Consider the following 16,979-nt stretch of genomic DNA (forward strand, 5'->3'; position numbering starts at 1 on the left):
GCTTCATCCAGGTCTCCCACAGAGTCATCGAGTGTGCTTGTTTGGGTAGCTCCTTTGGTTTCCCTTCCTGGAAGAGATCCACCATTGGCTGTGCTGGTGTCTTCATCTTCCTTGAGGAATATTTCATTGGCTACTTTCAGAAGCTGAAAATCCTCTCCGCATGTACTTGCCAGTTCCTTTTGCTTTCTAACAGCACTAGTGTAATACGTTGTTATGAGTCTTTTAAAGGCTGCCTTCTTCACCCCAGCATACTGTAGGACACTATTGACATAGTATGAGAAGGCTGACAAGCGGGGTTCTCTGCCTTTTAAAGCTATGGCTGCTGCAGCACAAGCGGGATTAGCAGACAGCTTGGTGATGCGTAAAAATATCGAAAACAAAAATGGTGACAAACGCTGGAGATCTGCTTGCAAATTTTGAAATGAAAATGCCTTCAAATCTGCTGCTGATGACTTGGACAGCATATAATCTTTAAAGGGATTGCAGATATTCTTCCACTCATCCTCTAAGATTAGCAGGATGTTGTCACTGAGTGGTCCAAAGAGTTCTTTGTCTGATAAGATGATTGGCAGCCACGCCCCAATCATCTTATCAGATCGCCCCAATCACCAGACACCAGGACACAGTGCAGAGCTTCACCAGAGCAGCTTGACATGTTAGCAGTTTTCAGGAGACACCAGGGCACAGAGCAGAGCTTCTCCAGAGCAGCTTGTCAGGTTAGCAATTCACCGAAGACACCTGGACAAAGAGCAGAGCTTCTCCAGGAACGAACAGCAGAATAAAAAGACTTACAGAGGGACTGGCATGGAGTGGTGGATAGCAGAAGACGGCCCAGTGCTGAACTGAAGGCAGAGGGAGGTTTAAATAGAGCACTTAACAGGTGGAACAAGAGTCTGGCTAATTAACTAGTAAATTGTTAACAGGTGTGACTGACTGCTGAGGAGGTGAAGTGAAGATGACAGAAAACAACTGATGACAATAAAACTAACAATAAATAAAGTCAAACCTAACCCAAAAGAGATGAAAAAATGAAAATAACAGAAAAACAAAGCCAAACCAAAACTCAACCATGACAGAAATATTTTGCATTTTATTCATTTAAATACATATATATAACATTTATAAATAACAATATACAAAAACATATGTTTACATATATGTATACATGTATATACATATATACATATACACATACTTATATATACATACATATATATTTAATATGAATAACATGTAAAATATTTCAGAACCTAATTTCCTAGTAGTTGATAGTATTAGCTCATCCATTCACACAGCCAGAAAACTGCTTGTTGTTGCAACCAAATCCTATGGGATTCTGTGAGAGTAGGGAGTAGCAAGATGGCGGCCAGTGACTTCAGTTTTTCGGCAAAATCAGCACTCCAGTGTATTATATAGCTCAGTGGGACTAACGTTAACACAACCCATCCCCCAAACTGTAGTCGACAAACTCCATCACATTAGACTACAAACGTGAGAACTGTTAATTTTGTGCTTGCATTACAGTGGTTTACATCATTAGCTATTGCCTGTATTATGTTTCACGATTTGTACTTACCTCAGTGACACTTTGTTGAGCTCTGGTCTCAGTTGTTGGCCTCGACAATTTAATAGCTGGGGGAGCAGTGGGTGTTCGGGGTTGGGGACGCAATTTGGACGGTGTCGATTCCCTGTCCTGTTTATGTGCGACAGGCGTCTTTGCACTCACTGATGTTTCTGATGAAGTTGATTGTTCAGAAAGCGGTTCCTCTTTGCTTTTTGCCATCCTCTAAGATTTGCCAGACTATCTTCGAGTCTGCCGATCAAGCGAAACCACCGGTTGCATATCCGACATGATCTTACTTGAACTTGTAACAATGTTAAACCGAGTTCTGTAAGTCGTTCGTCCATACTTTTTTGGTTGGCCTCTTTGTTAAAAATAAGTCTGCTGTGCACAAGGTTGCCTTTTATCCGCACATTTTCATGGCACAGACGACATTGATCATTTGCCGACATTGCGCTGATTCCACTGTTGCTATATCCAAGATGTTGGCTGTTCTGTTTTGTTTTTTTCCTGCGTCGCTCTCACAGCGTCATGGGTTGGCTTCGGTGTGAGTGGTTGAAATAGCACGTCGATAAAGATGACAGACAAGTGGCTTATCCAATCATGTGCAAGGATTTTTGATAAGGCCCAGCCTTCAAAAAAGGACATTCCTATGGATCAGTCCCAGATGGATGTGAGTAAACCTAGGCGGAACGAGATCAGTCTGGCTAGGGTCAGGTTATGGGTTGTCAGCATTTAGGAGAACTAATAAATACGGCCAGATTCCTATTAAGAAGAGCTGCACCATCCAAAGTGGGATGGATGCCGTCTCTCTGGATCAGACCAGGTTTTCCCCAGAAAGTTCGCCAGTTATCAATGTAGCCCACGTCGTTTTCAGGACACCACCTAGACAACCAGCGGTTGAATGATGACATGTGGCTAAACATGTCATCACTGGTCAGATCAGGCAGGGGACCAGAGAAAATGACGGAGTCCGACATTGTTTTAGCAAACTTACACACCGAAGCAACAATAACTTTAGTGACCTCCGATCGGCCTAATCTGGTGTCATTACCACCAGCGTGAATAATAATCTTACTGTATTTACACTTATCCTTAGCCAGCAGTTTCAGGTAGGATTTGATGTTGCCCGTTCTGGCCCCTGGCAGGCATTTCTGTCTCTAGTGCCACGTTTCTCACTATAGAGCTGCCAATCAACAGAGTCGGCTTCTCAGCGAGTGTGTCGCTGAGTGGGGAAAATTTGTTAGAAACGCAGACGGGTTGGTGGTGACCTTGGGGCTGGAATCTAGAGCTATGATTCCTACAAACCGTCACCCAACCGGCCTGCTTACCCGGCTGCTCGGGTGCTGCTGCTGGAGGAGTGCTACATGAAATTAATCTATGTGGCTCCGCACTAGCTAAGGGCCGGCTATCTGCTGGTTTATCAACAGCATGGACCCGGGTCTCCAATTCACCTTCGCCTCCAAATCTACAAAAACACTACATTTATTATATGTACTATTATCACTACAGGAGGCAGAGGAATAACTAAACATCTGACACAGAGAGCAGGACAGAGGGGGAGACTTAGACAGAGACGGATAGGGTAGAAAGCCATTGTGAGGCTAAAGCTAGGCTAGGCTAAAGCTAGGCTAGCGACCTCTTACCACGCCGAGAAAAGCAAACCGTGTGAAACACGAGGAGTTCCCAAACGTGAAGTGCAGCAACAGAGAAGGTTTTAAAAGTGCTTATGTAAGATGTTACAGCAAAGAGATTAAAGATAAAAGCGAGAGAGTCTGGAACAACAGACCGCAATTCACACCGTGACAACAGGAAGTGACACAATACTCCTTACCGCACACAGAAAGGAAACAGAGCAGCTCACACTCTCAACCACAGACTTATAGAAGATCTGCAGCATCACCGCCAGAGCTGGTCCCTGACTGGTTAAGCTCAACCCAAACTGACAGAAAACTTCAGCCTGTTGTCGAGCGAAATTTTGCTTTGCTCTATTTGCGCGTCCACCGCACTGTTCACAGTTTCTCTTCACTCTATTCACCCAATTCCCATCGGCAAACGTTAATTCACTGCTGATCATGCACAAAGGGATCACATGTAAATCACTTGCTCCATTTGCTTTTTTCGCATTTTGTGGGAACACACCTTAAGAATGGCCCCCGACTTCGCTGTTATGCAAAGAAGAATGGGCAAATGATGACTCTACATGTGCAACGATGATAAAGAGTTCAAGTCAAAAGATTTGAAGCTGTAAGTGCTGTTAAAAGCTTCACATAGTGTCAGAAATACATAGAAGTGTGTGGTTGTAATGTCACAAAATGTGAAATAAGTAAGAAAACTTTGACAGTCCATTGTATGACAAACAGGGCCTAGCAGCCTGTTTCCTGAGCAGCAACAGAGAGAGAGATAGAGAGAGAGAGAGAGAGAGAGAGAGAGAGAGAGAGAGAGAGAGAGAGAGAGAGTTTCCTGATCTCCTAGGGATAAAAAGGGGTTTAAGAACTCTTTATGAAGGGAAGCGTGGGGACTGCTCTCTCACAAATAATTTAGTTAACCATTTTGCAATTACAGACCAAATAATTAAAGAGAATTAAGCAAATTTTTTTTGTATAAAAAAGTTGCAGTATCTGTAGAAAATCCCTTACAAACGTTCTATTAATCATCCGGCTCTGCATCGTAATTATTCTCCATCATACGTTCAAGCTGCCTTGTGAGAAGGACTTCCTGCTGCTTGCAGCAGAGCAGCTAGTGTACCGGGCTTTTAACGACACGCTACAGCCACTTGGAAATGATTACTGGAGACAGATTTGTTGAAACTGACAAAGGGGTGGTGAACCCTCACAGAGATTTTAAGGCCATAAAACTAAAGGTCTGAAGAAGGCAGAAATAAATATCCACTTGAGGTGCTTTATAAAATACAATGCTATATTAAATGTATATCTAAACATTAGATTATAACAACTATGAAACATTTTTGTTTAGGTTAGAAATATACTCTGAACTATTATCAAGCTAGGAAACTTATGCATGACCCGTGTTTCATTTTGTTACCTTAGACTTCTGTGAAGTTGGCCTGTAGGCCGAGATGAAGAGACGTCCCAAAGCATAACGTTTCCACCTCCGTGCTTGGATGCTTGGAGATGGTAATTATCAGCATTTCTCTTTCTCAAAACACAGCAGAGCAGGTTGATGCAAAATAACTTGATTTCGATCTCATCTGATCACAATGCTTTTTTGTATCATTAGGGTCAGTGGTGGTCAACCTCGGTCCTTGAGGAACGATTTCCATCATGTTTTAGATGTTCCACAGGTTCAACACACCTGAAGGAAATAAATGGTTTATGGTAAGGCTTCTGCAGAACTTGATGACATAGCGAGGAGGTAATTTCTCCCCCATTTAAGTTGTGTTATCTATCTAAATCAGTCATTTCTCATTTAGATATTCACCGCAAAATATGAGACAGACTTGAACAGGTGTCCTCTACAGCAGACGGAGGAAAGGTTTTCTATAACAGCGACAGCAGCAGGAGACTTTCCTATCTTGTTATACACTGCATAATGACATTGTATATTTGTTTCTTTCTTTCTTTCTAATGTCTAACAGAGACATTTTCAAGGGGGTATGTTGGAGTCCTTTCCTGCTTGAAGCAGATTAGCTTAACCCAGGGGTGTCAAACTCATTTTGGTTGAGGGGCCGCATTCAGCTTAATCTGATCTCAAGAGGGCCACAAGAGTAAACTCATTGCAAGATTAAATAGAACTAATAAAAGTGGACTTGTTGTTGATTTTTATATTAAATTAATTTCACTTTTACACAATATATTATGAATAACCTCAGCGTTTTTAAGAAAAGTATGTGCAATTTCAACAATACTTTTACTCAGTTAAACATTTACTTGTGCATTATGCATAAGAACTAATCACAGTGATTGTACAATGTTGAAAAACATTTATTCACATTTTTTGGAACTTAAAAACACTGTCCTGCATGACAAAATACATCAAACAGATAAAAATTAAGAAATAATTTAAAATCAATTTTCCACATCTGAAGCTCAGTGCTACCATCTGCTGATTAAAACACAGCGCCGTGGACAATATAGGAACTGCAGATTTTCAATAATTGTTTTATCATTCTCTTCCTTTTATCTCCTCTTTCTTTCACCTTTTCTTTTTTTTCTTCTTGTTCTTCCTTTCCTCTCCTACTTTCCCATTGTAGTGTCCATATCATTTGAGATATTCCCCGCATGAATCATAATAAAACTATTCACATTAATAAATCAAGCGGAGCACTATGGCAAAAGCTGTACTGCTCCACTTGTGATCTGATGAGCTCTTTTTGGCATTAAGACAATAATTCTTATTGCCACATTGCCAGACAGGACACTGAAAAAAAATAGAGAAAAAAATATAGATCTACATTGTTTTTTTGTTGAATAATGATAATGCAGTTAGCCACCGGGCCGAAATGAATTGTTCGGCGGGCCGAATACCGGCCCACGGGCCGTATGTTTGACACCCCTGGTTTAACCTATCTCTGTTGGCCTTTGACATGTCTTTGGTGTATCCACGGTGGCAAAGCTGGAATTGAAGAAAGTGATTCTGTGGACTGTGGTGCATTTTATACACATGACAACTTAAGGTCTAGACTTCGCCACGCTTTCATCTTGAGCAGATGTTCATGGGTCTCTCCAGTGTAGGACTCCTCTCATCGAAGGCCGACGGACAAAGAGGAAGATGAATCCATTGGGACTTGGTTCATAGCAGTGTTGGCGCCCCCTGCTGTAAAGGGCAGTCCCCTGGGGGAGGGAGTGACTGCTGCTTCTTATAACAGAGACTGTCTGATGTTATTGTGCTCCCAGCTTAGTCTTTTAGTGATTTATCACTAAATTTATTGGTGATTTTATCCCACCTGGCTGAAGGCACAACAAGGGATCTTTCATATTAGAAACACTCACACCAGAGGTTAGTGTTTGTCACACAACTGATTTTGAGTTTTCATATATAATAAAAATATACGTTGTTTTTTTGCCAACAGCAAGGAAAGCCAAGAAAGTGTGCTTTCCATTCAATAAAATCCATTCAACAATTAGCGCTCAGTCTCCAAAGTAATCAACTGCTGCACTAGGTGCCAGGCCCTAGCAATTTCCACAATGTTCATTACATCATATTTTAAACCAGACATCTACAACAACGTCAGATTGGTTTGCGACAGACCCACCTCTTGCTGTCTGGAGGGAAGCTTGTAGAGTCAGCGACAATGGCGTGTCAAAATAGTTTCAGAGACGTGGCTGTTCAGGCGATAAAAAGAAAAACACAGCAACCTCTTTACTCTTTACCTCCACCTTGCATCAGTGACGTTGATCGTTATCTCCAATGGGAGTAGAAAATAATCCTCTATCAAAGCATATGGAGTCAAAAAAAGATTACGTTTTCCAGGAACAAGACAGCCCCCTGTTGATGTGGGTGCAAACTTTAATGCTAGTGGACGAAACTGTTTGCGCAGAGTCTTGGCTAAGTAAAGTTTCTGGATTGAAGACAGTTTCTCCCATCTTCTACATCTTTCTAAATAAATTGCTGTACCACCTACTCTACTGTGAACACAGCAGCAGAACATGTTTAACAGTGACACCGGCCATCTGCATTATTGCCTATTAGTTTACCCAACAAATTTAGGACATTTAGGCTCAGTGGCCTTTTAGCACTGAAGCGGTTTAGCACTAGAAACAAAGCAAAACACATTGATATAAACAATATCTAAATAGTTCTATTTTAAACCAGCTGCTCGGACACAACCTCTTACATGAAACATCCTGATCTACAGGAGGACTTCTGTTAGGCCAGTGAGTTGCATGGTGGGCCAATGGGCAGAAACAAGGCAGGCAGTGTTGGTCTAAGCTGGGCTGATAGTCTGATCCACTGAGCTATATTATACACTGGAGTGCTGATTTTGCTGAAAAACCGAAGTCACTGGCCGCCATCTTGCTCCTCCCTACTCTCACAAAATCCCATAGGATTTGGTTGCAACATCAAGCAGTTTTCTGGCTGTGTGAAAACATTTCATAGGTAATTCTACAGTCAGTGGATGTACTAACACCATCAACTACTAGGAAATTAGGTGCTGAAATATTTTACATGTTATTCATATTAAATATACATATATGTATAAATATGTGTATATGTATATATATGTATACATATATGTAAATATATGTTTTTGTATATTGTTATTTATATTTTTATAAATGTTATATATGTATATTTGAATTAATAAAATGCAAAATATTTCAGCACATGACTTTCTCAGTACTTGATAGTTTTAGAACATAACATAAAAGTATATGGCTTTTGACATTTTAAAAGTCTTAAGCCCCCCTGAACATGAGAAAATCCTTGTTATTCGATGCTGTAGCGCACATATTCCCTAGTTACTGGGGGGAAATAGGGAGTACCAATATGGCGGCTGGTGGCTTCACAGCGACTCGTTCTAACAGCGGCGATTAGCACTCCAGTGTATAATATAGCTCAGTGGTCTGATCAGACTGTCGGAGCTGCCATCTCAATGCCGTTTTGAAGAAAAATGCAACGCAATTAGGGACACGTTTCTTCTCACAGGATGTATTATTTCAGCTTTTTTTTTCGGCAGAAGTTTAGGACCAACCAGGTTCAGGCAGCTAGTCTTATTTTCAGTCGACGACAGTCACCCAGTACACAGAAAGCAGACTGTAGTTTAAGTTAGATTTAAGGTTTTCTTAGAAGATGAAGTATTTGGCTCAGCCAGAAGATGTGCCCCACCCAATGCCGCCCGTGAAAAGAGCTGCAAGCAGAGAAGAAGAACACTGCAGCACGTCACAGTTTTGTAGCACTAAGACGCCACTGGGGTTCCAGCTGTGAAACTCCTTCCTTGGAGTGTCATGAAAATGGGTTAAAACTGGTTTAAATAGGGTGGATGAAACAGGCAGGTTAACTGAGTAAATGGCAGTTTCACAGAATAATCCAGCAGTGTACATAGAGAACCAGTGATCTTATATACTAATGCCCAGTATACACTATTCGATCTCGGTCATTCGCAGATACAAGACATGAAAAAAAATCTTTGGTCGGGGCTCTAAAGCTGCAGCATTACGTCAACTGTGAGACTGGTTCAAGGATGCCGGCTGTTGGCGTCTTGCAGCAAAAGATAACCTGCGATCAATATCTGACAGTGTCAGGTATTTAGAAAGAATTTCTTCCAGTGTGACAGCTTCAACGACTTGCGTCTACTAACCAGAGCCATTAGGAATGAGTGGATCCACGAGTTCCAAAAGACGCTGCCTCAAAACTAAAGAAAAAAAGTGAACACATTTTGGACTTTTTAATCAATTCCTGTCAGGACTAACCTGTCCTGTTTACTTCGATCAGACCAGTGGGTTTAATTGGAGCAAACTGCCACAAGGACTGCAAACAGGTGCATCTTCCATCAGCTGTGCACATGTTGGATTGTTTGCCATTATTAACAGTCTCAATAAGATAAGAACACATCAGCATCAAAGCAAACACATGACTTATCTTCATCTTTATTTTAATAATGAATCTGAAGCACCCAGTGAGACAGCTCCCTCTTCCCTTCTTTGCAAAGAGGAACGACTTAAATATGTGTTCATTTGACCTGCAGACTTTAAACACATTCTACATATTCATAGAGTATTGACCTAAATACATCTTAAAACCCTGATTAATTCAAAATAATGTTTTTATTACTTAAACAGCTTTATTTCATTGGATAATGGAAACCAAACCTTGCTGGAGGGGATTCTCTTAATTTCAAATTAAAATTTTAAGCCTGAATTCTGGTCAAACTCTTCTTCAGTTTTCAAATTTGGCTATTAGATTTAGAACCCAGTCCAGAACTAATCTTAGCTCTGTGCAACTTTTCAGCCTGCAAATGTAGGTCCTAGAATGAATCAGCCATACCAGTGCAGTGTCTATAAGACAGAAAGCTGGAACCAGAAATAATGTTTCATTTGTTTAATTTTATACATTAATATTTTTGTTTTCATAAAGTTGTAGTCATGTGGTTAAAAACAATCGAAACGCAAATGCATTTACAAAATTTTTCTCCATGTTCCCTTTCTTTTTATACGTTTATAACGTTTAGAGCAATTCCAGTTCAAACCATTTCTGACAACAAAAAAAAAAACAAGTTTACTTTATCTGAATGGACTAAATTAAGCAACAACCACTCCCACCCCTATGTACTTTGCTCAGTAAGGCTGACCGGCCTTATCACAAGTCAGGTAAAAATGAACCAGCACAGGCAGCAGCAACAGCATACTCTCCCTTTAACTCTGAAGCTTATCATAGTGAGCCAGCTGAGCCGCCTGTATTCATGCTGCAGGACCTCCATTACTGTCTGCAAGCGGAGGGAGATACTGAGCAGAACTACACAGAAGAGAAGGTGTTTAACAGAAATGAAGAGATGGAAAGTTTATATATATATAATTATCAGTGTTTATTCCCTCACTAACAATGACTTCCCAATTAGCCTCAAATGCTGCAGACAAATTTGTGTTGATATCTGCAAATCTGTGATTTTGGATAAATTATGTTTAGATTGTGTGAAATATGGGGGAGTGTTGCTGAGAGCTACTTTAGGATCATTTCACCGGGTGCTCCTCTGATTTCACCCCACCCACTCCGACTAAATGCTGTGAAAGCCAATTAAGACTTCCATATTTGCCTTTCATCAATTCAGCTCCAGAGAAAGCTTGGTTAGGATCCAGCACAGACGTTCCCACTGTCACCCAGAATTATGCACCGCAGAAACTGAAAATCCTTCACCAAGCTGGAGATTCCAGTTGCTTGTCTGAGGCCAGAGCAGAAAGCGGGTGGGTTCTCCTCACTGGCCTCAGGTTTCTGAGCTGACATACCAAATAAAAATCTGTTAAAGTTGAGGGTTAAATTTAGTCTTGACTTTGCACTACACAGAACGCTGCATTTTCTCTGCTCATGGATATTCACGATCTTCAGTGCTTTGCTGAAGCATTTTTTCCACACGCGTTGATACAAACAAATGGATTATACTGGGATTTCATGCAATCCTGGAAGAAAACCTGGTTAAAAGACAGGAGACCAGGATGAAGGTTCACTTTCCAGCAGGATAACCCTAGACATGTAAGGCAGGGCTACGAGAGAATGGTTTAGACCAAGGAATTCAGTGCCTTCCACAAGTATTCACCCCCTAGGGATTTTTCATTATATGGGACAAACAGAACAACATAACAGAACATTTCTGTGTGTGCAACTGATCACTCCCTTAAAGTCAATAGTTTGGCCTCTGGGATGTTGGATACTTTTCTCCTGTGAACAGCGATCTTTAGGGCTAACCACAGATTCTCAATTGGATTGAGGCCTGGACTTTGACTAGGCCATTCCAACACATTCCCCTTAAACCGCTCTAGTGTTGCTTTAGCTGTGTGCTTCGGGTCACTGTCCTGCTGGAAGGTGAACCTCCGTCTTGTTCTCAAACCACAGACGGACTGACAGGTTCTGCCCAAGAACATCCTTGTATTTACAACCATCCAATTTTCCCTCAACTTGGACCAGTTGCTCAGTTCCTGCTGCTGAAAAACATCCCCACAGCATGATGCCGCCACCACGTCTCCCTTCGCAGCTTTGTTGTGGTACCATGTGCTTTCCTTTTGAAGATGACCGATCTGGTGGTGCTCGGGGAACATCAAAGATCTGGATTTTTTTTTTTAATAACCACACCCTGACTTGTACTTCTCAACAACTTTGTCCCTGACTTGTTTGGAGAGCTTCTTGGTCTTCATGGTGAGATGCCTCTTGCTTAGTGGTGCTGCAGCTACTGAGGCCTTTCCTCTGTCCTTTGTTTGTCTGAAAATAAGGGAATGTGTCATTTTCTGTGTTTTCACTACTATATGTTGACGTATCACATAAAATTCCAATAAATTATGTAGAAAAATGAAAGCCGAATTTACTGTAGAATAAAAACGTTTATGAGCAAACGGTAGAGGAAGAGAGAATGCCCAGAATCCTCTTCTGTCTGGAAATCTCGCATTAGAAACGCTCCACCAAAGACTTCAAAGCTTTTTCAGCACTGCTTGGTTTAGGGACAGATGTAGAACCAACAAGTGGATCTTTGATGATCTAATCTGGCATTTTATCTTTTCTGTTGTTATTCACCCAGTTAGAGCTCAGGTGAATATTCTGTAAGGGATGTTTTGGGGTAAGCTGATGGTTGTTCCTCTCAGCAATAATCTCAGTCCCAAAAAATAATTGTCTTTTTACGACAGCAAAAGTTATTTGTCGTTGCGTCTTGTGTCGTGGATGTTTTAAGAATTTAAAGGTCATTCTTGCTGTTGCTTTGAATTAAAATCACAACAAATATTAGACTAGCCAAACCCTATGACAGACAGGGGATCTGGACCAGACTGTAACTCACCCCTTGCCCATTGACAGCTGGCCCAATATGGGTTTAGGCCTGTATAGAGGTTGAATAAACAAAGGTTGTTTGGTGTATTTTATTCTGTGTTCTTACATGTTTTTGTATTCACTCAGATTGAATTGTTGCTCACTTTTGACTTGGTGTATTTTTAGTATTTGGAAAATGTTTTGCGGTGATCAAAATGCCTTTCGTGGCAACAAAACATTCACAAGTTTCACATTTACAAGACGTTTTTTTTTTTTTTTTTTTTTTTACAGACCAACTTGTGCTTCGAGGTGATCCCAATTTGTCGGCCTGTGCCTTATAAGAATGGACAGGTGGTTTCTTGGCAGGGTTAACATCTGAGGAGTTCTGGGACTGGTTTACCATGGAAAATACAGCTCTTCACCAAACTGTGCGTGGCTTGGTGGAAGAAATTGGAGGACTGGAGGATGTCTGATCCCACTCATTTTCTATTCATACAAGGATGATCAAGATACGCAGATACACTAACAACAACCTGCTGCCAGTGCTGAAGAGGCTCTGCACTGGTGGCTAAATAATTAAAAAGGATATTCTTGTGGAAAGATGCTCCTGACGCTTGATAGTAACTTTTGGACAGGCTGAAGCAACAACATTCCTGATGATCTGAAAACGATTATTTCACTTCTTTTATTTTCATGTCCAGTTTCCATATGGATGGGGGTTGGGGGGGGGGGCAACTCGCAAGTGTGGCAAAGAAAAGTAAAAAGGAAACCTTTTTTCACAACAGTGTAGAAGGGAAACTTAATTTTCGTGTCAGCAATCATCTAATGTGTCCCCTATTGGCTAATGTCTTGTTTCACAGCGGCTTTTTTCTTTCAACAGAGCTTGAATCATATGCTGATTTCCACCAGCAGAGCTTAACCTGCTGCCACCAAACACCCACTCATGTAATGAACCAGTCATTACAGCTGACCCGCATGACTCTAAAAGTGAACATGTAATCAGACCACGCTGCTTCCAGGTCCCTGCAAAGCCCAACAGCAATGGAAAAAAAAAAGCTGCCTAGAACATTATTATACCTTATTATTATACAGAGCTGTGCTCGTACTGAAACAACCTCATTCAAGTGTACTAGAGGAAAATGGTCTATCTCCGCGGTCCTTGATAGTCAAATACGGTGTAACTGACGGGATGATTAAATTTATGATATTGCAGGTTAGAATGGTTGTGAATTACCTGCAAAGAATAAGAGAATGAAAAGTAACCATTCAGAAATTAGCTTCTGACTCAGAATTTGTACGGTTCAGGGCTACTGCAGTACCACAGCAATGAAGGGATGGTGGCCATCTAAAGATCCTCTGCAAACCAAGTAGGTCAGGACTGCTAGTAGATTTGTAGATTTCAACTGTGGTTTACTTTTCTTTAAGTTCATGGTCTGGGGTGTCTTAGGATAACCCATTAATGGGGAGAGGGGCTCCTGAATTTCCCTCCTGGATCTGTTATTTCTGGGACCTGACCTCAGATAAGTGGCAGACAGTAAAGGTTAATAACCCATTTCAGGTTCTAAATAAAAACATAATGACGCAATTTCATCCTGTCCTATGATGATTTGACTCATCTTTAATGATGCTTAAAAATGTCTATTATTTTCTAACATGACCCATTTGAAAGATCAAGATGAGCTATTTTAGGAGCTTCTGCAGGAAATGTCGGTACCATCTGTCGAAAGCAAAAGAGGGAGACCAGGAAATGGATCTGCTAGGGTAAACTATCCATCCATCCATTCATCCATCCATTTTCTGACCCGCTTAATCCCTCATGGGGTCGCGGGGGTTGCTGGTGCCTATCTTAGGGTAAACCTAAACATATTATTTGAAAACATAACTTTTAATAACAAGTTTGATACCGATATACTAAACAAAGCAAACCAAAACTGTAGTGGCACAGCTTGATCCGAACGCACTCAGCAGGGAATGTGTAAATGTATGCAGATGTATGGTAAGTACTTCCGATCCCAGAACAAACCCAAGTGAGCCCTCATGGCTTAAATAAAGCAACAGCTCCAACACTGGTCTGACTAGAGAGCAGCACAGTCACCAGAATGCTGTCAGGGAAATATATATATATTAGCGTATATAGTGTCTGGCACATTTAGTCTCTAGTTAAGTTCAGCCATCTTTGTTTATAGAAGCAAAACCTTTACTGAATGAAGTTAAAAGCATTTGTGACACATGCACAAAAAAAAAAATAATAAAAAAAATAGGAACACTATTTTTGATTCTTTCCTTCTGGTGATTACTGCAATAAATGTTCTGCAACAACAGCCCACAAAGATTCTGGGAAAGGAAAAGCATCCAATTTATGCAGCCAATGTTTGTTTTTGTTTTGTTTTTTTTCAGTTCTTTCACACAATAGTTAGATATGTTGTTTGAATGATGGCAAATGTTAACTAAAACTTACAGTTGTGTTCGAAATAATAGCAGTGCCTCAACAGCAGCAAGAAAATCACTGGTGTTATTAACATTTCAAACTCTATACCCCAGATAAGTTTCTGGGGGGTAAAATAAAGGTATAGAAAACCAACAAACCCAACAGGACAGCCATGCATACTGTGGATTCTGTGAAATTGAATGATTAACTGAAAAGGGTGTGTTCAAAAAAATAGCAGTGGTGAGTTCAATTAGAGAGGGCATCAATTAGGGAGGGTATTCTGGGAAAAAAGGGTGTTAACAGGTGATCCGTATTTAAGGATCAAGACAACTGGCATGCTGGCTGTGCATTTGTCCTGAAAAAACAAGGAAAATGGGTCGTTCAAAACACTGTTCTGAAGATGAGCGTTTCCTAATAAAAAATATTGATTAAAGAAGGGAAAACATACAAAGAGGTGCAGAAAATCATTGGCTGTTCAGCTAAAATGATCTCAAATGCCCTGAAATGGGAGCAAAAAACTGAAAAACGAGGAAGAAAAAGAAAGACAACCCCCTCGAATGGACAGAAGAATAGCCAAACTGGCGAAGACTCAGCCAATGATGGGATCCAAGAGGATCAAGCAAGACCTTCAGTTGACAGTGAGTACTGTGACAATCAGAAGACGTCTTACTGAGGTTAACCTTCCAGCAAGAAGCCCCCGCAAAGTCCCACTGCTGAGAAAAAGACATGTGCAGAAGCGTTTACAATTTGCCAAAGAGCACATTGACTGGCCTGAAAAGAAATGGCATAATATCTTGTGGACAGATGAAAGCAAGATTGTTCTTTTTGGGTCTAAGGGTCACAGGCAGTATGTCAGACGCCCTGCAAACACAGAATTCAAGCCACAGTACTCACTGAAGACCATTAAGCATGGTGGTGCAAGCATCATGATATGGGGATGTTTTTCATACTATGGTGTTGGTCCGATTCACCGCATACAAGGGATCATGGATCAGTTCCAGTACATCAGGATCCTGGAAGAGGTCATGCTGCCATATGCTGAGGAGGAAATGCCTTTGAGGTGGACCTTTCAACAGGATAATGACCCCAAACACACCAGCAAGCGAGCAAAAGCATGGTTCCAGATGAACAAGATTCAACTGATGGAGTGGCCAGCACAATCCCCGGACCTTAATCCCATTGAAAACTTGTGGGCTGACATAAAAAGTGCAGTGCATGAGGCAAAACCAAGAAACGCTGAGGAATTGTGGAATACAGTGCAATTATCCTGGGCTGCAATACCTGTGGAACGATGCCAGAAGTTGGTTGACTCCATGCACCACAGATGTGAAGCAGTCATCAGAAACCGTGGTTTTGCAACAAAATATTAGTTTAGGATACTCAGCTAGGTTCACTTATCAAGAATTTCTTTGTTTGTACAGTACATTTTTGAGTTTCCAAGGAAAGATGGCAACACTGCTATTCTTTTGAACATGCCATTTCTTACTTTATTTGAAATATTATTATTATTATTTAAGTTTTGATGACTTTGCGCAATTGTTTTGCTTTGGAATAGAATGTACTGTGTCCCCAATGTATCTGTGTTCATTAAAGTACAATTTCTTTGAAGAATTTTGACATTTACTCATTTTTCTAAAGGCACTGCTATTATTTCGAACACAACTGTAAGTGATGTAAGACTTTATCATAGTGACATCTGTTGACATAAATGTAAAACTGCAAGTGCAAGTCTGCAGCAGGCTCACTTGCACCAGGAAACAAGCATTTTTTTTTTTTTTACTCAAAGCACTGTAATGCAGGGCTGTTAACAGAGCCGACACCTCTGCTTTTCCTTCGGGTTGAATCCTCTGTACTTGCGGCTGTAATAATCCAAACAGCGCATTTAAACCCACAAGAACGAGACAGATGTTTTTGACCATCTGTAAAGCAGAGTTCCTAAATATCAGTAGACGTACGCGCCGTGCAGGCTCGTACGAAGCAGCGGGTCGACTCAATTAACTGTCTGTCCTGGACCTGTGACCACATTCTACACAGTTGAAACTTTATAGGCTAAAAATGTCTCTGTCTGTTGTGTCCATCTGTAAATATTGTTTGTGTGAATCCTAAGTTGGTGTCTGTATAAACAAAAATTTCACCACGGTACTGCAGCGACAATAAAAGATTCTTGATTCTTAATCGATGGGGAGGGGACTAAAGCCTTATATCAGCCAAAACAGCAGTTGATTAGCATTAGAGTATAAAGTTCATGATTAAACCAAATTATAGAACGGTCACAGAAGTGTTATTTTTTGTTTGTTTACTAATGAAATGTTGTTCTTTGTTGCTCCTCTGAGTGAGACGGAGAACAGGCACAAGGGGAGGGGTACAGCAGAGCTGATTTGATGTGCAAACATCAGGATTTCATCAAAGTATATTTATAGTATTTTGGTATAGAAACAAAACCTACAACTTGAGTATTTCTTCAATAAAAGCGGTTACCAAGAATCAACTCTGCTTGCTTGAGATTTAAAAATAAACGCGTTTTATTAAACTTTGTGTTCAAACCATTGAAAACAAAAACAATGAAAGAAAATGACTCAAACA

This window comes from Fundulus heteroclitus, chromosome 7, assembly GCF_011125445.2.
Source record: "Fundulus heteroclitus isolate FHET01 chromosome 7, MU-UCD_Fhet_4.1, whole genome shotgun sequence".
NCBI classification, from domain to species: Eukaryota; Metazoa; Chordata; class Actinopteri; order Cyprinodontiformes; family Fundulidae; genus Fundulus; species Fundulus heteroclitus.